This window comes from Mustela erminea, chromosome 1, assembly GCF_009829155.1.
Source record: "Mustela erminea isolate mMusErm1 chromosome 1, mMusErm1.Pri, whole genome shotgun sequence".
Lineage (NCBI taxonomy): Eukaryota > Metazoa > Chordata > Mammalia > Carnivora > Mustelidae > Mustela > Mustela erminea.
In genome coordinates, this window is record NC_045614.1 from 110,457,931 (window position 1) to 110,484,097 (window position 26,167).

General features: G+C 44.7%; 1 protein-coding gene across 8 annotated transcripts in view; it reads right to left on the minus strand.

Annotated features, from left to right (window-relative positions):
- Positions 1-26,167, minus strand: part of LPP (LIM domain containing preferred translocation partner in lipoma) — a 644,971-nt gene that overhangs the window by 552,905 nt on the left and 65,899 nt on the right. The window lies entirely within an intron of this gene.

The following is a 26,167-nucleotide window of genomic DNA, read 5'->3' on the forward strand; positions in this document are numbered from 1 at the left end:
TGTAACTAGGTCACCGGATTTCACTCCATCCCGGTGTACCTCTCCAAATGTTCACCAAAGCCACCAACATCCCAGGAGGTGAATTTTGGACAACTGCTGAGTTGAACTAAAAGGAACACATTCAATCAAAAAGCATTTAGGGAATGCCTCTAATATTCTTGGCACAGCAGGACACACCAAAGCAAAGGGGCTGTCCCACCTTCCAGAAACCTAAGGAAGGGCAGGAATTAATATGCACACATAAATAAGCACAGCTCTAGGTACAATGTGGTAAGTTCTCAAAATGTTCCCGTACAAGGCTGTATGGGGGATCTAGGAAAGGAAACGTTATTTCTAACTGCCGGGATGAGGGCTGGCTTCAGGACAGAGCTAATGGCTCTGCAGGGGGAAACCAAACCAGAACAACAAAGGCAGGGATGAGGCAGATCCATTGTGGTCCCGGGTACCGGTCAGCCAGCCGGAGTGCAGGGGCAGGAAAGAGGGCCTTCATTCTGGAGAGAAAGACCGTTCGTTGTCAGACAGTCGAGAGGACACGGGACATGGGGCTGGAGAGTTGGCATGTACTCCCATCCGGGCAAGGTACGCTGTCCCCGCATGCATCCGAGTGCCACAGTGACCATTTCACCTGAAGCCACCCCTTTACATGTAGTAGCAAATGAAATTAGTAAGCAGAAAACAGAGAGGACAAATACCTAAGCTAGTATTAATAAGCCACAATATGTTCTGGAGTAAAATCGATGGGAGTGATTGTGATTAACTCACAAACTAGGGAACACATGCCCTTGATGAGGAAAATCTGGTCAGTGTGGGGAGAATGAATTAAAAAGGAAAATCACACAAGTAAGGGGTGCCTGGGTGGCTCAGTCGGTTAAGCATCAGCCTTCGGCTCAGGTCGTGATGCTGGGGTCCTGGAATCAAGTCCGACATCGGGTTCCCTGCTCAGTGAGGAGTCTGCTTCTCCCCACACTGCCCGCTGCTCCCCTGGCTTGTGTTCTCTCACTCCCAAATGAAGGAAGGAAGGAAGAAAGAAAGGGAGGAAGGGAGGAAGGAAAATGGAAGAGGTCATGGCTCTGTCTTGTGGTTGTTCCCAGTGATCCAGTCCTAAGTGGCTCAATCCCCTTCTCCAGAGCCATTAATTCAGCATCTATGTCCATCCCTGTAACACCTCTCCACAGCCTGAGCCACCTCAAAAAAGCACAAATGCTTCTGGTGAGTAAATTCTCCCCCTCGATGGAATGAAAACATCTTAAGACTGGGGGTTCACTTGTGTTAGAAAAAAAGCATACCGCATCAACAAGAGTGAAGAGGGCTTTTCTGCCTCTAAAACATTGGTTCTCCTCACTGGCTGAACATTATTATCCCTCGAGGTTCTTAATTTTTCAAAAATGCAGATACTCAGGTCCCTACTCTAGCCCTACCCCAGTCCCTGTGAAGCAGGGACCTGGGCACAGTCACTACTACACAACTTCCTGGGAGATTTCCACATGAAACCAGGGTCAAGAGTCACTGCTGGCAGTTTGGGTACAAATGCTCAGAAGAAAGCCAAAAGTCAAAAAAAGAACCAATGGACTGTTCTGCTCAAGCTCAAAGTAACCCTTAATCACATGCTGGTGGCTTTTCAAGGCCTCTTTCCCCCTGCTTAGGGCATCCAGGGTGAGCTCTTTCCAGAAGGGTGTAGGTTCCCCTGAGGCTGTCAGAAGGGGCCCGGGGAGGGTCACCAGCACCATGTATTCAGTGAAGGTGGGCGCTTGTCTCTGAACACAAGTCAAGGCCCCCGGGGCAGTGACAGCCAGCACCAGCCCAAGCAAAGTCCTGTGTGGTACCATCAGGGCATTGGGGGGTGGGGGTGGGGGTGTGGAAATACTGATTTCAATGACCAGTCATCAACTCCGTGGCCGTGTGGGGGTGTAAGACACACTGGCTCTGCCACTTTCGAAGTGAACTAAAACAAGTCCTTTCATCTCTCTGGGCCTCAATGTCCTTATCTGCAAAGGAGAGGTTAGAATGTAAGCCTTGCATGTTGTTTTTCTTTTGGGACTAGGGATGATGGTGTACACAGTCTGGCACACAGTAGGTGCTCAATCAACGCAAGTCAGCAAATACATTATTCCTATAATTATTAAGCAAATAAACCAACCTGAAATTGTTTCCAAAACTGCATGCCGTCACCACACCGGGAACTGAAGACAAAAATGAGAAATACATGTGGGAGACAACCACATCTACATGTCACAGACCAGGAAGAGGTATCCAGCACAACATGGAGGAGAGATGCTGTGCCATGACCAGTGATATGGTTGAGAAAGACAAGGCCTCTGGGGGGCTGAACAGTTAAGTATCCATTTCTGCTGGAAGTCCTGTGGGGAGGTGACCCTGGAGGCAGGCAACAAACCTTCAGGAACGGTTGCCCAGGGGAGTTTTGGTCATTCAGCGACACGAGCCTCATCTCTTGCCTGAGAAGAGGCGATGAAGTAATTCCACCCACGTGTCTGGTGGGGATGAGTCTGTCGGTGCCCCAAAGAGGAAGACACCTGTGGGGCAGGGAACCATCTCCTTTCCATCCTTCAGACCCTTTGCTCTGATTCTTCCTTCACCGTGCAATGCCTCTGCCAACCAGTCCCATTTCCACCACATCCGAGGCAGAGCACAGATACGGGGAGACCAATTAATGCAAAGGTCTTGCTCCCAGGCACGTATGAAAAAGGCACCAGGTTGATTCTGGGCTGCCTTCCGAGTCTGACTAATGCAAACCTGTTTCCTCCCCTCCCCACCACGGAAACCCTGATTTGCTCTTTCTAGAAAGGGGGGGTGGGGAGTTCCAGGCTTAAAATGATGAGGACCAGATACCAACTGTGCCAACCATACAATCAAGGGAGGTCCTGTCTTATAAGTGGCAGAGACTTCCAAGTCACCAGGAGCAACACCTACTGAGCTGTTAGAGTCTTATTAAAGTCTTCCTACCCTTAAAAGGGCGGCTTCATCTGCTTTGGCTGTCACCTTCTTTTGTAGTTTTGGAATACATCATTTGTAGAGTTGAATTTCTTAAGAACAGGTGGGCAGATCCAATTCCAGTTTAATGCCTAGTCACCTAAATTCATCAGGCATCCACTGAGCCAAAAACATGTGCACAGATGGCCCTGAGCAAGACCTGGGAAGACCAAGGGTGAATGAAGATACAATCACTACAATCATTGGCCTCGTAGGCACGAAGTAAAGGTTAATGGTTCCGTGTTGCAATACGTAAATATTATAAATATTAATTGTGATGTTAAAAGGACAAGACACAAATAACAATGGAGAACTGGTTTAAAAAGCAAGCCCCAGAATGGAGGGCTGCAATGTTCACACACACAGACACACACACACACACACACACACACAGACACACACACACACAACGGAACACTATTCACTATAATGTATGTTGAGGCAATAGGATTCCAGGCAATCTAGATTTTGTTCCTAATACTTTATTTGTCCTCCCAATTTTCTACAGTGAAAATTAGTTCCTTGTGTATTCAAAGAGAGCATCAATAAAATGTTAAAAACAAATAAAGCACACTAATAGCCTCAGAATCCTGAGTTCACAAAGAACGCCTACACTACGCCTAGGTATGTCATACCCTTGTCCCTCACTCCAAAAACCCAGTGTGTGTTTGCATGTGCGCACGTGCGTGGCTGCGTTACACTACTAACCCAAAATATAGGCTCCTTTGTGGGATCCTGGTTGGGTGGAGGAAAACTGGGCGAGTTCTGGGAGACGGGGCCCTCTTCCGGGACAGCTGAAACCAGAGTACATCAGAGCGGCTGCCGATCAGAAAAGCTATTCAAACACAGAAGATGCATAGGCAGAGAAAACCAGCAGCCATTTGGTCTAGCTCTTCAGCTGGAAAAGAAGAAGGGCAGACTTCCCAGCCACGGGCATTGGCTTGTTGAACGAGGGGCCTGTCCAAGGGGCAATTCTATGGGCCTATTCCTGGGGACAAGCAGCAATAGCTAAATCATTTAATTTAATAATGATCCCTGGCTAACCTTTATACTCCTAGAAAGGCCAGAAACGTGACACACATAATTCTTTACAAATATGTTCATTTGATTGGTTTAGAAACTGCTATTAAAAATACATATTTGGAGGGGGAAACCAAACCAGAAACACTGCAATAAGCTAAGTGAGAGTTGACAACTTCAAGTTCAGAAATACTTAATGAGCACCTACTATGTGCCAGGCACCGTAACAGGTATTTGTACTACAGTAAGGAATAAAATGGCAGCAGTCAGTCCCTGCCTTCAAACAGCTTACCTCTGGAAGAATTTAGGAGGAAACCATAAAAACAAAAAGTGGATGTGGAATGCTGGTGCTATAGGACACATTATCACAGCCCTAATAAAATTGACTGTGCAGGTCAAACTGTCAAAGCTGCTAATGGGTGGAGAGGTGAAGGTAGATTTTGGTTCCCGATCAAATAAATTTGACTGAGAAGTTCTGAGAAGTTCTACAGCAAAGAAACATGTCTTAAGTTGACATTTCCCAAACGTGTTTGACCACAAAATCCCCCTTCTTGTGGAATACCTATCAACATATCATAGAAAACTAACATTTACCAAAACTAAGCTTGCCAAAATCACAATAATGGCTGTGTCAACAATATTAAATTATCATCAGGTGAGTTCTATTTAAAAAGACAGGAAGGTTCATTATGCTTTCAATAAAAATTTACAGACTTTTAAGTATTGACTCTTGAAGGTATGAAAATTTACTTAGAATTCTTCATTCTCCAAAATCTAGGAGACAGAGAGTTTGGTATATGTCCCCCCTTGCCAGAGAATTATGGATGTAAAGCCAGGCCTTACCAAACCCCAAAACCTCCAGAGTCCACTGCCCACCCCCACGAGGCTACTGGCTTCCTGGAAAGACACCCGGATCCAGGCAGGTGCCAATAGAGAGCACAGTGAGTAATCAGCATGTGACCAGGTGCTAGAGACAGCAGACATAGAGTCACAGGTGCTCCCAGAAGCATATGCCACCAAGTTCTCATTGTCTATTTCAGGGAAGGGGAGTGGTTATGGATACTGCTGACAGTAAGGAAAGCAGAGACAGTCCCTAAGCCCTTCTTTTGTTTTAAATACCTTTCCTGTTAAATATGTCAATCAATTTATCAATAAGAAAAATGGATGGGAGAGGCTGACTTGTAAAAGAGAAACTGAGTTCTGAGTTGAAAATCAACGACTTAGATTCAACACAGTCATTAACTAACCAACACCCCATTTTCCTCTGATCATCCTGTTGCACTGATCACCACTGTTCGGTCCCCTTCACATCAAGTCATGTGCATTAAGGAGTAACACCAAGTTCAAATCACAGAGACGAAGAATTTTCTCGCTAAATGGTGTTGGGACACGTAGATAGCCATTTGGATACGGACAAAATTAGATCCATTCATCACATCATATACAAGAATAACCTACAAATGAATCAGACATCTAAATGTGAAAAATGAAATTATACAGGCACTGGGAAATAACACAAGTGAACATGACTGTTGAGAAACGCTTTCTAACCATGATCAAAAAACCAAGCAATGGAAGAGAAAGTTCATAAATTCATCTATATGAATATAAAAACCTTTGCGTTACCAAAAAAAGCACTGTAAGCAAACTCAAAAGATAAATAACAAATTGGAGTAAATAGTTATAATGTATTTCATAGAATAAGAGCTAATTTACAAGGACATTTTTGAGGGGAAAAAAGGCCACAATCCAATTTTTAAAAATGGGCAAAATATATGAACAGAAAATTCACAAAAATGAAATTTGTAAAATTAACAAATATGGTCTTTAAACACATGAAAAAACATTCAACTTCATTCATGATAGGATATATGCAAATTAAAACAATATCAAAATACCATTTCTCATCCATCACACTGGCAACAATTCAAAAGCCCGACAATATGCTGTGATTGAGGGCTCTGGTGAGACGCTCCCACACAGAGGAATTTGGTACTACCTACCTAACGCCACGTTCGTCCTTGACCCAGCCTTCCTGCTTCTAAGAATAGAGCCTGAAGATTAATCTCAATTGATATCAAAATAAATATGAATAATAGTATCCTCTGTAGGAAACCACTCAACTGTCCAAGCATAGATCGGTTGTATAAGAGAGACAGAAAGGAGGAAGGAACAGCAGAAAGACTGAAGGAAGGAGGAGAGAGAAGGGGAGGGATGAGGAAGGGAGGGATGAGGAAGGGAGGGATGAGGAAGGGAGGGATGAGGAAGGGAGGGAAGGAGGGAGGAAACAGAAAGAAGAAAACAATTTTTAAAAAGCAAAGTGCAAAAAGGCTTATTGTTATAGTATGTTCTGTATAAGAAAAAAAAGGGAGTAGGAAAACACACATAAATCAGGTTTAAAAGAAATACAGGAAAGATAACAAAGAAAACAAAAAGGCTGGTTCCCTATAAGAGGCAGAGGGAGTATCAGGGTGGAAGGAATGTTGAAGGGAGTAGCACTTCTCTGGGTATATATTTTTGTTTCGTTTTGACATTTGGAAGCACGTTAATGTTTTACATATTCAAAAAAAATTAAACCAACAAGGCAAGGGTGGGAAGGAGGAAAGCTAAAACTAAAAGCAAACTTAAAAGAATTAAACCCAAATATATTTTAAATGAACAACATAGTGACACTAAGGGATTGGGGGAAAGGCCCATAAAGGGGAAAAAAAAAAAAAAAAAACACAACTCCTTTGGGCGTTTGGGTGGTTCACTTGGTTAAGCATCCGAGTCTTGATTTCAGCTCAGGTCGTGATCTCAGGGAGAAGAGATTGAGCCCTAACGGGACTCTGTGCTGATCGTGAAACCTGTTCAAGATTCTCTCTCTCCCTCTGTTCTCTTATTCTTAAAAAAAAAAAAAAAAAAAAAACCAGAAACAGAAACAAAAACACAATTCCCAAACATAGTATTTGACAATAAACCCTCAGTCTTAGGCAGGGTTAAAGTTGGGGGAAGGGCAGCACGAGGAAATCCTGAATTGTTTTGAGAAAGCTTGTTTTGTATAGTGGTATGAGTTTTAAAATATTACTATTATTGTTGTTATTATTATTATTGTGTATTCATATATATTTTTCATCCCTATAGCTATAGGTATATGTGTATATAGGTGACGTAGATCACCAAAGGCATCACCGTAGCCATGAGTACACCTAGCACTCAAATCTTGGTCCCTAATCCCATTCTCCACTAAAAAGAATCAGGACGTATTAAAGAAATGGTTGATTTCAGAGCTCAGGCAGGGACAACAAAGACGAAACCAGAACCTCTTTTTATCCAAGCAGGTAAGTAAGTGTTAACAACAACAAAGATGGGAACATGCCACAGAGATACAGGAGCCAGATTAAAGGGGCTCCCACGGGACAAATCTGGGGCAATCTAAGCATCAAAATAATTACATGGCGCTAATTATACAACATCGAGACAGAAGTCGGGAAGTCCATCCCTATGTTAGAAACCGAGAGAGAGATGGGAGGGGCTGTCACTTAGAGCGAATGAGGAAAGCCAGGCCGCTTCCGCAGCACGGCACTAGAATGCTCACGATGATGGTGAAGAAGACAGGAGAGCGTCATTCTGCAGCCATCCAGAAAAGACTGGTTTAGGCAAGGAATTAAGGGAATAGAGCACTCATGGGTTGCTTCATAATTCCAAGGGTAAAGCAGTGACTCTAAAGTGGAGAAAGTGAACAATACCTTGACCAGGTGACCATCGTCACCATGAGCTTCCCAATGTAATTAATCCCCGAGGAGGATTTATCTATGCCGTATTCTAGCAGGGAATACACAACTGAATCCAAGCAGAAAGAAACAACTGCCCAATGCAAACAAGGAGTATGAAAGGATGGAAAAGGAGCACCATATGCCTCCAAACTGTCAAAGCCATCCAAAATAAAGAAAGGCTGTGGCAATGTTCCAGAGTGATGGAGACAGTAGAGTCCTGACAACTAAATGCACTGCTTGATCCCAGGCTGGACTCTGTACCGGAGGGGGACATGTTGTCAACTGGACAAAGTGACAACACAGAGATAGAGACATCAAAATACCCAATCAGAGTCGGTGTACTGAACAGGGTAACCGGAGTGCAAATAGGAAGAGACAACTCTTGTTATTAGGAAACACACTGTACTCAGGCGCAAATGACTGTAATGTATCGTGACACATGCAGCTTTCTATCGACTACTACAGAAAATAATTATATATGTAATACACGACATATAACATATAATATATAGTATATAACAAAGAGAGAGAAGGAAGCAGGAGAATGTAAATAATACAAAATATTAACAGCAGACGAATCCAATGAAAGCAAAGGAGTATGAGTCGGACTCTTCCTGTTCTTGCAACTTTTTCAAGTTTGGAACCATGTACACTAAAAATTTAAAGAAAAAATGACCACTGAGAAACAGAAGGAAAAAAAGACAGTCATGAAAAATTAGCTCAATTTTGGGGCAGGATTTGAAATTAATAAATTAATTAATCCCAAAGTACTTCATTCCATATAATAGTTGCACGCGCATGTATTTCACAGTGACACAAAGTAATCTGTATATTTTAATTTCTTAACACAGGAAAGAATTCTGTAATTTCCTTTTCTGAAACCCCCGGGGACGAATAACACCTCATATATCTAAGGCCACCGTGGATATGCAACCAGGGCTACAATTACAAGATTTGTAGGTCAAGGCAAGCCTCTGAAATTTCAGTTCGCCTCTGCAATCCGAGTACTATTTCCCTTCTAGAAACAGCAAATTTAGAGTTAAGAGGATGAACCGTATCTAACAAGCTAATAGCTAGAATCAATTTTTTAAAATCTATCAGCAGTGGCCTTTGAGGTTAAGTATCACCAAATGGATGAGCGAGGAGGGGCAGGGCGCCCTCTTTTTGTCAAAATATGGGTCAGGTCACATGTGCTGCCTTGTGCTATGCACCTGAACTTCCCAGCAGCAGGAAAAATTAGTGACTCAGGCCTTGAAGTTTCCTTCCTGGATAAGTTTAGAGAAGAAAAATAAAAAGATAGGAAGGTTAGACATTATGAGGTCAAGAACCATCAACCAAATGGAACTTGACGTTTAAAGAAAAAGAGGTAAAATATCTGGGAAGGCAGCAAAACTCTCTGCCCTCTGATTCCAAAACAGTCTCTGCTGGCTGAATATGTGTGTGTGTGTGTGTGTGTGTATAAATATATATATACACACACACACTGCGGCTGAATACTAGGTATTATTCCCTTCCAAAAAGCATTAAAATATAAAGGTCAGTTAGCTTAAATGGTATTTTATTGCACATACTTTAAAAAGACCTTGGACAATTAAAACAATGAAATATATTCCTTGCCATCATTTTTAAATGTTCTTAGAAGCATAAAAAGAAGGCACACCCCCAAGTAAAAAATGTTAACTCCTTCTCTTCCTTTACGCAAGGCCTCGCAGGGCATACAAGTTGTTTTAGTAGTCTCCAGTGCCTCTGTCCTCCAACAGTTGTCCCTGTGGTGGCCAGAGATGGATGGCCCAGCAGTGGCAAGGCCACCCCCGGAGTAAGATGGTAATCAAGAGGCCAGAAAAGACACAGGTCAAAGATCAAGACCAGATCAGTGGTTCTCCCAGGAACTTACTTAAAATAAGACTAAAGCTCACGGCCCGACCCACAGACACTGTGACATCAGGTAAGAAGCTGAGGGAGGTAGCTTGTTTTTGTTGTTTTGTGCATGCGTGAGTGCATGAGTGCGTGCGTGTGTCTGTGTGTGTGTGTTGTGTGTGTGTGTATGTTTGATTCCTCTGGAGATGTTGGTCGGTGGCCCTGCTTGCAAACCACTGACCTAGAAGATTCTAAACTCCTCTGCAGCTCCTAAGCTCTCGGAAAAGCTTCAAGGTCTATGGCTTTACCGTAGACGTCTGACTGGGACAGACAGCATCATTTTATTTCTCATCCAGGGTTCAGTGTCCACCGAGATAAAATGGCACAAATGACAAATCAATTTCACTAGTCTACAGCAAATACATTTTGAAGTATTTTGCATATGTAAATATCAGTTTTTATCAACTTCCTTACATAATATATGAAACACTTCCTTAAGTTTTCAAAGGTATTGTCCTCCTAACAAAGGTACTCTAAAAGTCAGCCTTAACCCTTTCTTCCCCATCAAACTACTTGGCTTACTAGTATCTCGGGTGTGGGTTGTGTTCAGAGAACCAAAGCTCCCGGGGTAGGAGAAGTTCTCCAGAGATCATCTGGACAGGCCTCTGACTTCAGGCAGCAAAGAGATCACTACCCCATTTCACAGGCAGGTCTGGTGAGGCACCCCCTCAAGACTCCGTACTCCACGCTGACATGCCTCTCTGATTTCTGAAGGTCAGAGACCTTCCTGCCGGGCCTTCACGGCTGAATACAGGGCTTGTTCTGGTTCGTGTGGGTGACCGTGACAACCAGAGGCATCTCTCTAGGCCTCGGTTCACTAATCTCTAGCAAAGCAGGCTGAAGCCCCATAAGCTCTCATCCGAGATGGTAAAATGAAAGAAGCATGCGCTACCAATCAATCGTTAACTCACTGAATGGATTAGTGACTTTGAACAAGACATTTAGAGCAAGAGAGAAAGAAGCCCCTATAATTAAATATCAAAACCTGAGCCTGGGATATGAGAAGGGGCAGAGGATGTTAACCCCAAGTGAGTGCACCAAATTGTAGGGTGTCTGCTTCCCAGGGGCTTCTGAACATTACTGAAGCTGATGGTGACAGGGCTGTGGGGGTCATCCTTTCCACTTAAAGGGCAGAAAAATAAACAGATGCCTAGAAATATCTGTTCCAAAGCTCTCAAGGACCATGGATTTAATGCCAACAGGGGAAAAAAAAACCCAAAGGTTGTAAAAATTGCCTTTTTCGGTAATCTCCTTTTAGAGATAAAGAAATAATGAGGAATAAAGACTCTTACTCAAGATAACAAAACAATTAAGAAGCAAATAGAATACCCAAGGATATTCTAACTCATTTCTCCATCTGAAAATCCTCACATCACGTCACACTATTTTATGGTAACTGTCAACAAAATAAAAGGAAAACTGACTATACAGTTCAACAGCTACAGCCACAAAACGGAAATCTTGGAGCACCTGGGGGGCTCAGTCAGTTAAGCAACCAACTAGATTTCAGTTTGGTCACGATCTCAGGTCATGGGATCGATCCACATGTCAGACTCCATGCTCGGCAAGGAGTCTGCTTGATATTCTCTCTCCCCCTCTGCCCCTCCTCTCTCTCTCTCTCTCTCAGTCTCTCTCAAATAAATAAATAAATAAGGAAAAAGAAATCTTCTTCTTTTCTTAACATACTAAGATTTCATAAGCAAAGGGCCACAGTAAGGGTAACACGACATATTTGCCTTTTTTTTTTTTAAGCAGGGCACACCCAAAAGTAAAGTTACTTTGATCTACAAAAAAAATGCGGAGAAGGAAACAAGGTTTGTTATTGGATTATTAAGTTAACCCTGCAGCCTTCATTGTATGGGTGGCATTATCATATAAGCTGGCTCCTAGGAGGAGGTAAAAGGCGGTAGGAGAGCAAAGTCAGTGGGATAAAATTCAAGTCTGCAAACATTTACCGAGCATCCTCTCCGTGGACGGCTCTGTGCCAGGACCCGTGGGGAACACAATTATGAGAAAACGCCAGCCCTGCCCACAAACTGTTGAAAATCACATGAGGCAGGATTATACAAACAATCTACCCTGATTGAAGCCTTGAAGGATAAATGCAAAGAAGAAGAAAAATTGACACCAGACCAAGGATGAGACCGCTGGTCACTAGCACAGCCAGCCCAGGGGACCAGGTGTGACAGGGAATGAGGAAGGGCCATCATCTACCCCACCCCACCCCCAATGGTGCTCCATCAGAGACCCACAAATGCTCCAGGACCTCTGCCAGCCCGTGACCAAGCTACACGATGTGTGTTTCTCTTTGTGCTCTCTCTGCTGTGGGCCCATCTCCACCTCTCGTCATGCAATTCGACGAACAGCAGTTAACTACACACTGAGCTCGAAGCCCTGGGCTGGGCATCCTGCGGATGGAAAGAAACTCATCAGACACAGTCCGTGTCCTCAGGAGATGGACAAGCCGGTGAGGAAACCCGGGATCATCACCCACCCCCATTCATTTAACTGAGGTTTATTGAACATTTACTATAAGCCAGGTGCCGGGGGACATGCAGAGGCTTCCGAAACGTGCAGGACACGGCTGATTTCCCAGACCAGAGCGGAAGACAAGCACGTAACACCGAATAAGCACCATGTGGTGATGTCAGGTCTAAAGAGAGGTGTGCGCACCTGCAGCGGTGAGAGGAAGTGATTTGGAGGAGTCGGGTGGGTTATCAGAAAGGTCGGAATGGAGCACAACTAAGACAACTAGCAAGTACGATTCTGACTCAGATACAAGGTCGGAGGAAATAGGCATCCGATAGAAACACAAGCGATGCACCGTGAAAGGGCCCCTGGGACTCTTCTGAGCAAAGCCCGAGCTTGAGGGCCAGGGATAATATCATCTCATCAGGCCAACCAGCCAATCAGACCTGCAGAAACTTCAAGGGGGTCCCACAGGGCTAGGAGCAAAAGTAGGACTGACACCCAGAACTCCACAGGACGGGATGATGCTTCTTCCCCAAGACCACCCTGGTCCTCTGGATCTGGCCACACCCAGCCATGCCACCTTGCCGTCCGAGGCCGTGGACTGAGGAGTCACCTCGGCAGGTGGCTCATATCGTGGACAAAGGGTTCCCACCTTGGCAAAGTGGACTTTCCATCCTTTTTGTTTGCCCATGAGGGGGCATGTTTGTTTTTAAACGTTCCCAAATGAAAAGCCATCCGCTGCCTTCCTACAGCTCTGTATGAGAGCATGTGGACATGAATTCAGATTAGTGTCAGAATAAACATTCTAGGAACCTCTTTCTTCCGTAGTGGGGAAACTGAGGCCCGCTCGCACCACGGGTCAGAGAGCATCTGGAAGAAAGTTCCAGCACGTCTTACTAAATGCCCTCAGCTTGGTGGCCCATAAGCTCATTCTCAAAGTCCACATTATCTGTCACCTCCCAAGCAACAGGCCATCGGAGGGCAAGCATGCTGCCAAAAGGAGACATTAATTAACTGTATATTGCACAGACAGATCCTAAGAAATTGAGAAATAAAGAGAAAGAAATCATTTCAAAGTCTTCTCTCAAACTTCTCAAAGGTCCTTCTCAAGCCCCTACCCTCTGCCACGTCCCCTAAGGCCTTTGAGGTTTGCTCTCATTCAACTGCCCCAGCGCCCACCATTCCATCAGCATCTAACAGCAAAGGTGGGAGAGCACTGCCAATTTCTTGTGAATCCTGAAGATTTCCTTTATGAGTCATGGAAAACTGAAATAACTCGGTGGGCTGGGGGGCAGGGGGAGGCCCACAAATTTGTTCCTCTGTGTGGTAGAACTCCTGAGCACAGAAAAAATCAAGTTTCTAGAGCTGACGCAAAAACAGGAGTTTTTGTTCGGTTGTGTCAATTGTCAGTGTGGCATTTCTTATTAGGATTTTTCGTACTGTCATTTTTTTGTTAAATTAATTATAGTTTGATCAGTGTAGGAGCTATTTTGAATCCACGGGACTTTCCTAACCAGATTGTTTTGGCATTTTAAAGTCACTCACATTCAGGGCCTAAACAATATGGCAAGTATCTCCTTTTTTTCTCTCCTTTATACTCAAATTCTAAACAAAAGAACCATCTGTTCTCTCTCTAAAAACATCAGCCCTTGTTTTCATTTTTCCGTTAATAATAATGCCTCAAACCTATATCATGTCTTTCTGCAACTTGCTTATTAAAGCACTCTGTCAATAATGCCTCATTCAACTTCAACATCTCCCCCTATAAACTGGGGAGAAAGGGGACATGTTTGCCAATTCTCCATTAAACGAGTGATTTTCGGCTATTTGACGACTCATGCACAGGTGATGGCACGGTAGCCTCAAAAGGGACCTTGGGGCCATCATCTAACCCCGTTCTGGCTCTTCGATATGTAAAAGGGAGACCCAAAAGGAGAAGTCACTGCCTGTTCTATTTGTGTACTTACTCTCAACCCCCCGACTGAAAGCAGTGAAGGTAAGAACCATGTCTTGCACATTTTTGTATCTCTGGCAGCTGAGGTGTAAAAAGTGCTCATTCAAATATTTGTTGAGTAAATGAAAACGTTTGTGAATTCCACAGGTGGTTGTGGCAGAGCCGGGGTCAGAGTTCGGCAAGTCCGTCCTCCTATTAAGTGTGTTATTCTTCCTAACACCACACAGATCCGAACACAAGAAGAATCGAATAAAGAGCCACCAACTCGGGGTTGGGGGAGGAAGAGGATGAGAAACAGGCCTGTGTCTAGGAGCTGGACAAATCCAGTAGGAATCACCAACTTTGGCCAGTGGCCATGGTCAAATGTCAACCCATGTTAAGGGTGACTCTCTACCGGCCCTACACTCTGTACATGTTCCTCGTACTTAGGGATTCGGTGGAGCTAGTCCTTCAACCTTACCCAACTGGAAGAAGTGATGTGTCTTAACGCCAAAGTACAGCATGTCACCATACACCCATGAGCTCCATAAGAGCATCTTCTACCCTGCGATTTGCCCTCATCACTCACTGTAACTCAAGCACCCAGAGTCTTGGGATCATGAAATCCACCAGCCCCGAGTTTTCCAATGAGCAGAGAGGTCACTGAAATAAAACCTTTTTTCCATGTGCCTCGCTGGAAATCAGCAACTCATTTGGCATGTTTTTCTTATTTTCAGACTGCCCTCTTCCCTACTGCTACTCTTTGAAGCTAAAGTAAAAATAAATTATTTCTGGAAAAGCAAGTTAAATGTGGGATTCTGTCATCAGAATTGCTTCTACAGTAGCCATTCTAACACAGTCAATAACTCCCTGAAGAGTCTTCAGAAATCGTTTGTCCATGTAGACAAGAAAGCTGGAGGTCCGAGGAAAAAGGGATAAAACTTCTTCTTTTTTTTTTTTTTTTTTTTAAAGTAACAGAAAAAAAGAACTACAAGCTGAAGAGAATTCAACTATATGACACCGTGGTCTCACATAAAGAGAATTAGTTTCAGAGAGGAACAAGAACCAAATTAGTCACAAAACACAAAGAAATCAACATAAATAAACTTTCAAACAATTTTTAGAATTTTTTGTTTTTTTTCTGGAAAGGGGGAGGCGTGGAGGTATTGGTAGGGGAGAAGAGAGAGACACTGTGAGTAAGTGGAGAGACCCAAACCCTAACATGCGGTGTCTGACACGGGCACAGGGGCTGCCGCGGTGTCTGGGACTGTCTAGCACGCCGTGGAGGGGCCCACAGACGGCACGTACCACCCAGCACACAGCTGCGGAGAGCTGCTCCTGCACACACAGCAGGCAGAACAGGTTCAATTCATGCTACATCAACAGTCCCTTCCTCCCTCACCACCCTCTGCTCCTAGAGGCCTCCCATGTCAAGGCTGTGCCCAGGGCCATGGATCATTCTTGCAGCCACTACACACAACGTGAACCCTCTCTCCGTAGGTTCCTGACAAGCTTCCTTTCCTGCTCTCAGGCCATACATCATAAATCATACACCATAAATCCAGGATCCGCACGTTTCACATTTAAAAATAAAAGGGATGGGGCAACTGAGTGGTGCAGTCCTTTAAGCCTCCAATTGGAGATTTGGGCTCAGTTTATGATCTCTGGGTCATGAGATCAAGCCCCGGGTCCCACCCTACGCTCAGCGTGGGGTCTGCTTGAGATTCTCTCTCGCCCTCCTTCTGCTCCTCCCACTCGTGCTCATGCAAGCTCTTTCTCTCTCTCAAATAAATAAATCTTTTCCATAAATAAATAAATAAATAGAAGTGAAAGGGTCCTACATTTAAGAACACATAAAAGATCCACAAAATGTTACTTAACTGGTCCTGATTTCCAACCTTAACTTTTTCAGAGGGTCATCTGTAAGTTATTCGTTGGGGATGTCAGTGAACTAAGCATCCCTCTGACGTCTGATTAGGTGTCTGTGAGGTCTGCAAGAACACAGAAGGCCTGAATCTGGGCCCTTGCAGCCCTGACATTCTCCTCGTGCCAAAACCGTACCTCAAGAAAGAACACTCCCTCCACAAAAAAAGAAAGAACCCCAAAGCATGCAGGTGCTCCATCCCATAAAAGCAGCCCACTGGCTGAGAGTAAGTAACCTCTGACAGTGATGACTCGTACTTCTCCAAATAAAAGTTTCTATCAAAGGATGCTGCTGCTTTGTTATTCTACACACTCAATTAAAGTTGAATGATTTGGGGGAAGGCTCTTAACCACCCTGGACATCAGCTTCCTTTTCTTTCTTTCTTTTTTTTTTTTTAATTTTATTTATTTATTTGACACAGAGAGAGAGATCACAAGTAGGCAGAGAGGCAGGCAGAGAGAGAGCGAGAAGTGAGCTCCCTGTTGAGCAGGGAGCCCAATGTGTGGCTCGATCCCAGGACCCTGAGATCATGACCTCAGCCGAAGGCAGCGGCTTAACCCACTGAGCCCCCCAGACGTCCCAACATCAGCTTCCTTTCCTACAAAATAAAACAGTCAAATTCAGTACGCTTTAGCCTTCCTTCTTGCTCAGAAATTCTGTGCCTAAATGTGAAGTTCCCACTGCCAAGCGGCCAGCAGTTCCCACTGCCAACCGAGTACCCCCATCTGCACCCCAGGCTCACGTACACACACAGACACACACACACACATACACACACACACACACACACACACACACACGGGTATATACATACTCACTCTTAAACAGTCCACAGCTTTGTCAGGCAAGCTGTAAGCAGTTCCCACCCACATTCCCCACCGCTGCTTCTCTGCTTAAGACCTGACACCAAAAGGATCTTTAACTCCGATTGCAAGACATGAAGACACGGTTTACATACAGACCTCACCTTGAGATGACATCTTCTGGGTTCCAGCAGTGTCTCCATCACCCCAGGCCCCAGAGGAAGCCATCTTCCAGAGTTCCAGCTGTTCAAGTCCAATCTCTACCTCTCACTCACTGAGACCTTGAATAAGTCATTTTACCTCTCCAGGCTTCAGTTTCCCTGAGTTTGCCAAAGTATCTAAGAATTGGGGCATCCTACTCTAGAGCTCTCCAGTGTCACTGGAAATCAAAGCAAACATCCACCAAAGCCCTCCATCTGGTATTGCTGTTGACCTACGAGCTCTCAGGTGAATGCAAGTGACTTTTTGCATGATCTTGCACAACAAATAATAATAGCACATCGACAGGGGCAAATACTTCTACTTTGTGCTTGTTTATTTGTTTATTTCCAGGCTAAAGAAGTTGCAGGAACCACCTGCCCACAGCTTGTGGAGATTCCACGATGCCCTTTTTTTAAAACAATGGTCCAGAAGTTCAGAAACCAAAAAAAAGTGAAAGTGGAAACCACACGGTAAAAATATGGAGCCTAAAATATTGAGAAAATGATTTTGGAAAAAAATCATACCGCTTCCCTCTTTAAAATGCTTTTTTGTTTAATAATAATAGTAATAATGACTGTATATAAAATATTAATCTAATTGAGTCCAGAAAATACTGATTTGCCTAGGATTCCTTTCAGCCGTGTGTTCAGCACGCACCGCAAGACCATAATACTCATGTTTCTATTTGTTGCCCTCAACTGACATGGTTGGTCGTTTGTTTTGTTTTAAATAAAATGAGGAAGCAACAAATATATTAAATTCATCTGCAAAAAACCCGTATTTGCATGCGGAAAACAAATAAGTGGGTGCCTGAATGGGTGATTAGGCATGCAATTGCCCATCTGCCCCAGCCTCCCTGCAGGTGCGCCTGCCAAGGCAGTAGAGTCAAAAAGGAGAGTCCTCTGCCAGGAAAACCAGGACCCTGCACATCTGGACTGGTTCTGAACTATGCGCCGCTGAGGTCCCAGCTCCCACCTCCTGCCTCTGAATCTTAAAGCTGAAAAGCAGAAAAGCTGAGAAGTCCTTTTGTTAGACTTCCATGGATTCTCTACATCAAAAACATTTTTTTTTCCCCCTGAGAATCTTCAATTGGTATTTATTAACAAGCATTTGTTGTTGCAATGGTTTCTAGGAGCGATGGGTGAGCTCCTCTCCTATATGCTTCCACTCGGGCACTCTACTCCAGCCACCGGCCTCCTCATTTTTCTGGAGGATACCAAGCAGGCTTTGGCCTCAGGGCCTTTGAAACTGCTTTTCCTCAACCTGAAACATTCTTCCTCTTCTGGGCCCCGACTTACTGCTTCACTCCATTCAGGTCCCCACTCATGGGGAACCTTATCAGGAAGAACTTCTCAGACTAATAAACTTAAATCTGTGTCCTCCCCAACCCCTGTAGCCTTAACCTGTCTTATTTTTCTTCTGAATATAGATTACAACTAAAATATTATATATTTATGCATTAACATGTATATGGCCTGTCTCCATCAAATAGAAGGCTGGTTAGATGTTCATAGGACCTGGAGTAATGTGTAGGACACAGAAGATGCTCAACACTTGTTAAGTTAATGAGCCACCATTATTATTTGCAAACCACTGCCCTAGGCACCATAGGTCCTCTTAAGGAATAAGACAGGATTCATGCCCTTAAGAAGCTTCTATAATCTGGTAAAGAAGGAAAACTGGAAGTCCACTTACACAGCAGAGCTAAATGACATGAATATTCCACTGGATGTATAAACAAAGCACTCTGACCGTACAGAAAAAGCAAACCATTGACGGTAGCATAGGGAGGGTTGAGGAAGGCCAACAGAACAGAATTCTCTGGAAATACCTTGAAAAGCACAGATATCATCCTCAAAAAATACACTCCGTATAAAAAAGTACTAATACATTCTCAGTTAGCCTGCTTTCCTTCATCAATAATGCTAAGTGAGACAAAAGATTGCCCGAGGTACGTCAGCATTTATGTGTGCCAAGACCATGGAGAAGGGAAGAATCACTTTCCTCCATAAAGCCTTCATTTCAAAACGGAATTATTTAAATGCACATAAAACGTGCCTTCAGAAAATTCCAGATTCTGGGGACAGGGAGGACCTTAATAGGCATCTTATTCCCTCTACAAAGGACCCACCAGTCTCAGCATCCACCTATATACCTAGAGTAGTGAAGTCAAAACCCCTCAAAATGGCACATCCCAGTGCGGGTCTACCCATAATACTAAGTCCTTCTTCATATGTCTTTCTGTTGCTCCCACTCCCTGCTTCCAGAACTCCTTCTGAAGTCACAAAGAGTGAGTCTGTGTCCCCTTCCATGGCAAAGTCCCACTCTACTCCCTCTTCCTCCATCCCCTTTTCTCTCTTCTCCACACTATGTCCAGTTCCTTCTTTCATCCCTCAAAAGGCTCTATTTCCAGAGTCATCGGCCATCCCAATCATCCCTCTGCCTTTACCTCCTCCATCGCTCTCACCGTTCCAGGACCTATTTTTGTTTGGAACTGACCTAGAGTCTGAGCAATGTAGCACTCTGCTGAGAGGTAAGCATTTTGTCTGGGATCAGGGAGAGGGGAACTGAGGATCCAAAAGGTTCCATGGGTTAACTCTGTGAGCCCTGATCCTGGCAAAGTCATCTAACTTTCTGACTTTGACCTTAATGTGCCATAACTGACATACATAAGAATTGTATGGCCATGACAACACTTTCAAAACAGAGAAGACAAAGAGGTGAAAGGCATCTCCTGGCCCTACCCTACCTCAAGGATATACAGATTTGGGGGGGGAATCTTGTGCCTCCAATAAACCATGGCCCCTCTAGTCTTATTTATCTCAGCTTCTCAACCCCCTCAGCCAGCCTGCATGAATACAATGTGAGATTAGAGCATATATTTTTAACCATCTCTAAACCTGAGACTGGATTCTAGCCACTGCCAGCTGTGTGACCTTAGCTAAGACACTTCATGTCACCAAATCAAAGCATCCCAGAAGGCAAAAGAGAAAGAGATCTCTAAATCATCTAGTCAAAAAACAGCCAAGAGACCTCTTTGTACACCTCCACCATCCCTTCCCCAACCACAGCCCTGGCAAATATTGCCACATGATCATGGACTCTTTTCTACTCCATCAAGACGGAGCTTCAGAATCCTCAACACATCATCTCAAGGAGCCACAACCACATGGCCAGATGAGATGAACTGTAACCACTCATTCTTCAGAGGAGGAACACGAACACTCAAGAGACGGGCCATGACCGCCCCATGACTGTGTCAAGGGCAGAACCAGAACTACAGAGGCCCCTTCCCCAATTCCCTAAGTCACTTCTCCTCTTCCAACTCTGATACACTGTGAATATGCCTTGATATGGGGATAGGGAGCCTGCCACTACACGGAATTCTGTAAGAAAGACCGAGAAAGGGTTTCCAAGTAGGGGACAGAAGTTTCAGAGAAGGCTGGAGGAAGAGGTACATCTGAGCCAGAACTGAAGAGGCCTACTATCTGTAGGAACCAGTGGAGTGTCTCGGACTTTAGCAGAAGAAAATTCAAGATCATAGAGGCATTAACAAGAGTAGGTTCAGCACAAACAATGGAAGGATGAGGGCTGCTGGGCTCTGATGAGGGCGACAGGCAGCTGGGCAGAGCAATACCCATGACGGACGCCATGGTGGCCCTGGGCAGAGGAGCAAAGAAGAAGATGACAAGACAAGATTAGAAAAGCAAACCGGAGTCTGTGTGATGCTCCCAAAGCTGGTATGTGGTTTTTTTTTTAATTGACTTAAAGGCCTTAAGACTCATAAATGGGAAAAGAAGATAAGGAAGGAGTGGGAGGAAAGGAAAGAATCTCTCTCCATTCTCAATGGGAAAAAAAAGCCTTGCTATAAAATGTATTACAGGAACACTTTCATTATGTAAAAGCCTATTTTGTTTTCATGTCATTCTTAGATTACATCATAGAGTGGCTGCAGCCGTCTCGTACCATATTATAAATAAATCACTAGCTTAATCATAGGACGAGCCAGGGCCCTAGATTTAAAAGGGAAATATTAGATCATTTTTAATAACTGATATAACTCAAGCCAGTCACCATTGAAGCGGGGTGAGGTGATGTCATCCTATAGAAGCCCGAAGAGGAAACCAAAGAGGGTCAGTGTGGGAAGGCCCAGAGAAGCTTCCACGTACAGAGGAAGAGGTGGCTGGTGGCAGCTGAGTGGAGCTCATCCTCTGGACCAAAAAACCTTGTCATGATGAGAGCAACACTTACTTTTCCAGCACTGGTACCCCCAAGGCCTTGCTCATGAAGTACAGGGTATGAGTATTTTGTTCTTAGAGCTACTATATTCCCAAATGCCAGAAAATATGAGCATATTATGATGTCTCTATTTATGTCTTGAGCAAAATTATAAACATAAAGGCTTTTTACCTATTCCGGAACGACACATGTAAATGCTGAGGGTCTGGTCCAAGCCAAGTGGACAGTGCAAAGGGGAGGCCTTGGGAAAACGGCCTGACAGAGCCCAGAACTGAGGGTGATTCCCAGCACTTACAGACTGTTAAGGAGGGCACAGGCTAATGTTTCATGGGCACCTACTATGTGCTAAGTACCAGACTCCACAGGCCCTCTGAACCCAGTATTCTGCTCTGTGAACACGAAAGAGCCCAAAGAGCAGCTCCTCTTTGCACCCGTTTTTCAGACATGGAAACCACTTAAAAAAATGCGTAAGTGACTTCAGTAAGATCAGGCAGATACATGAAAGTCTCCCTTTTCCAAATTTTGCTCTACCTTGTTGCCTTCACCCAACAGAAACTATTTCCTGTTACAGACTTTCAGTAAGAAATTAAATAAGAGACAAGCAACACTTTGAAAGCACTAATGATATAAAATATATATATAGAGAGAGAGAGAGAGTCAAAAAGGGCCATGGAGCAGGGGAGTAGTATTAACATTCTGGCTAGTGACAGTCTTACTAACCCAAGCAGGCTTTCCTTCTTTTGGCTACAGGGCTACTAATGAGCTTGACCATAATTTTCAGTTTTCCATTTCCATGAATTTTTTAGGAATGTTAAGGAAAACTCTAAGGGAACCTGTCATCTTCTATGAAATGGACTGCTGGGCTTGGTTTTATAAAAGACAGTTTGCTTGGGGCTGGGGAGGGGGCAGCAGGAGGATAGATTCTCTAGAAAAGAACTTTCTGCCAGACAGAAGGTACTGGCTGAGGTTTTATGTCTGATCCTGTCAGTCCCACAGCGATGCTGTATATCGGCTTACTATTCTTAATACAAATGTTATTCCTACTGCAGAGACACACCGAGCCAAGTAACACTGATTTATGCAACTTTTCAGGACACAGTTCTACCCAACAGGAGATGCAGACCCTGAAATTTAACTAAAGGGACAACATGAAGGCTCAAGACTCCAAATTTCAACCTGTTTTCCCCTAATCGGTTTCTGGGACAGGAAAGAAGCTGTAAAGAGCAGAGAAAACATGCTGAAAACTGGTATGGATGGAAGCAGAGGCAGTATGGAAAGATGGAGAAGCAGCAGTGGAGCCAGAGCCAAAGGAGTCTCAGGGAATCCCCCAAAGGCTGCTGTGGCTCTGTGACCCCAGAAGGAGTCTGTCCCCTCTCTAGGTTTTGGTGTCTCATGGGTAGAGCAAAAGCTCCAGCAAGAACAACGGAGCACTTCTATCCAAGCAGCTCTAACTGCTCAGGAGGGTAAAAATGTAGAGGCATGGGAGTACAGCGCTCTTCCAAAGTGTGTGTTCCTCCTCTGAGAAACCATGCCAAGTTTGCATTCTGTGCAGTTATAGATCAATGCTTATATCTAGATTTTAAACAGCGTTCTGTCCCAAAAGCCTTCAAGTTAGGTTGGTCCACAGCAGTGTGCTGAGTTTCTTCAGTGGCTCCGTGTAACTCCTTCTCCCACCTTCATATATGCCATGTAACCTAGGCATCTGTGTAGACGGCCCTTAAGATGGCTGTCAATAACTCCGTCTCCTGGTATTCATACCCTTGTACAATCCCTCCCCTTGAGTGTGGGCTAGATTTCATGCCTTGCTTTGAGCAATACAGTGAGGCAGAGAGAGAAGGTGTGCCACAACCAGGATGAGGTTACAGAAAGGCTGTGCCTTGTATCTGGGGGATTCTCTCTTACCCACTTGCATGGAGGGAAGGCAGCTGCCATCTTGTGAGCTGCCCTATGGTGGGGCCCTCATGGCAAAAAACTGAGGGCCACCTTCAGTCAACAGTCCACAAGGATCTGAGGCCCTCAGTCCAAAATCCTGAGAGGACATAAATCCTGCCAGAGCCTGGGGGGTGGGGGTGAGGAGGTCTTCCCCAGCTGAGCCTTCAGATGAGACTGCAGGCCAGCAGACACCTAGACTACAACCTCGGGAGAGGCCCTGAACCTCCCATCTAAGCTGCTCCCATGTCCCAAATCACAGACAATGTGAGATTATAAACATTCCTTGTTTTAAGCAATAAGTTTAGGGCTTGTTATGCAGCAATGGATAATAAAGATAGCAGCCACAGAGGAGAGGCCTGGTCCCTACCAACTCCACCATTTTTCAGGCCCAGGAAGTAGACCATAAGACATTAGCTATCAGAAACTCTTGGGGAGAACCCTTGCCCCCCCTCCCCAGGCAGAGATGCTTCCCCACTTGGTGACACATACCCAGGCATGTTCTGACCACACAGAGAGGACCCTGGAAATAAAATCAGTATAGCTCAAGGTCAACGTGACACTTTTGGCTGCAGGATGTTGACGGGAAAAAAACTGGAGACGGAACCACACCTGGAAGGTCAGAGACTCCTTACCCACCTAGCCACACCAAGGACTCACGGGGCTCCCCATGCATTAGGCATCAGACCCTTCCTAACACACAGGAATCCAAGGAGGAGAACCTGAGAATTCCTCTGACCTCCTAGTGCCCTACGCAACACAGAACAGAGGCATCTCCACTGTGCTGAAATAGAAGAAATAGAAGAATATGGACTTAGGAGGAAGGAAACAAAACAGAGAGAGAGAGTGAGAGAGCTATACCTTTGACTTTCATGGATAGCAAACATTTCCTATAAGACATCCCTGGGTTACAGAACCGTCACAGAGCCCTAGGTGGCTGGATGGGCTCCTGCTCAGACCCAGCAAGTCTTTTTGTATTTTTGAAGCAGTAACATAAAAAGCAATGAAAGCTGGCTCAGCAGATGGTCACACATGCCCAGAAACCACCTGACCAAGTGATTGTAGGGAGCCAAGACATTCACCTCTGGCGGAAGTGACCGTAGCTTTGCTTCCGGCACAGACTAATACCTGATCCTTCTAAGGACCAAAGAGGAAATATTAAAAATGAAAGCCCTTGGCTACCGTCAACAATTATACAGTAGTATCAACAGAGGAAAATAATTTCCTTCCTGACTCCCACTGAGCCGGTGACGCCTAGAGCAGAAGGTGTGATTATTTAATCAAACAGAGCAAGAGCGGAATAGCTAGACTGTAACTTCTAAGGGATTTCTCAAGAATGGAGACTTCTTCAGTCTCCTAATTCTAGCTCCTTCCACCTCCTGCTACCAAGAGCAAAATCAAATATGAAAAGTACTAACAGCACACAATTTCATTTTAACATCAACCACGACCATTACACGAGGTTCCAGATCTAGCTCTTTTCAAAGACTAAGGACAAATTAGCGCCCATCCAGTCCTAAAGATGATGGGGCTGCAGGACTGGGAGGAAAAACATACACTGAGCTTATACCATGTAGCTGGCATGGTCCTGGAGACTACACATTACACTGTCTTATTCTTCTTTATATTCAAGATGACTCATTAAACCAAAGAAGACAACAACCTATCTATCATGTAATAATCTATCATGTATGGACCGCACTTCACAGTCTGCAAGACAGGTTGGCCTCTCCTGATCCATCTGCAAACATGAGAGGCGGGCAGTGCAATGATTATCACTCCTAACTCCCAGATCAGGAAAACAAAGGCAGGGGTGCACTGTTTTTCTGGGGGTGCACATTTAATAATGGAAGACCTCTGACACCCCATCCCACAAACTCACAGCCTTGTTAGGCACTCACAGATTTGTTTCCATCTCAGAGAGACATGAAGGTAGCCTCATCTGTGCTAGATTTCCTAAAACTCTCCAAAGAGAATGGCCAGTGTCTGGTGGAATGCCCTTGGAAGGTTCACTTACTACATTTAGATTCATTCCTTCTATCCATGGAAATGCACTGTGTACATATTATGTGCTAAAGATCCCACTAGACTCAAGATACACCTACGAATGAGAGATGCTACCCCTCTTCTGATCAGGTTTTGTATTCTTTTCTATTTAAAGGTTTTATTTATTTATTTGACAGAGAGAGAGAAAAAGAGATCACAAGTAGGCAGAGAGGCAGGCAGAAACAGAGAGGGAAGCAGGCTCCCTGCTGAGCAGAGAGCCCGATGCGGGACTCAAGCCCAGGACCCTGAGACCATGACCTAAGCCGAAGGCAAAGGTTCAACCCCCCGAACCACCCTTGTACCCCCAGGTTTTACATTCTTAAAGGCCATCCTCAATGTATACTCTGCCTCCTGCCCTCCCCAGTGGAGTCTCATTCCCATAACACTTCCTGGTGAAACGTCGTTTCCAGTCTTTACAGCATTCTCGAATAGACAGTCCAGCTGGCTAATGTTCCTCTCTGAGGACAAAGAAAGGACTAAAATCTGACACTCTAGGGGAGCTCTGTTAGGAAGGTAGGGAAAAAGTTCACGGTCACCCAAACAACGCTAGGCCTCTCGCCACCTCCTAGCAATACCCAGAAATTCTTTGAGGGACCACTCTTCTATGCCATGTAGCTGCCATGAGATTTGGGGGGGCTGTCTTTCAGAGGAGAGACCAATGCACAGGCGAGTTAGCACAGTCCCGTCCTCTCAGCCTCAGTGACTGTGTGAGGAATGCGCAGCAACCCAAGGCCATGGGGACATGGCAAACAAGGCTCTTCCCCTCGCGGTGGGAAGAGGAGGCCTAGAGCCTGGATGGAGTAGGCAGCTGTCTCATAACCACAGGGTGAAACTTCCAAGGTTGAAGTCAACACAGAGAAGGCAGAGCAAGGAGCAAAAACAAAGAGACAGAGCCGAGTCCTGTTCAAACTAGGGCTGAAGCCCACCTCACCTTTGGACA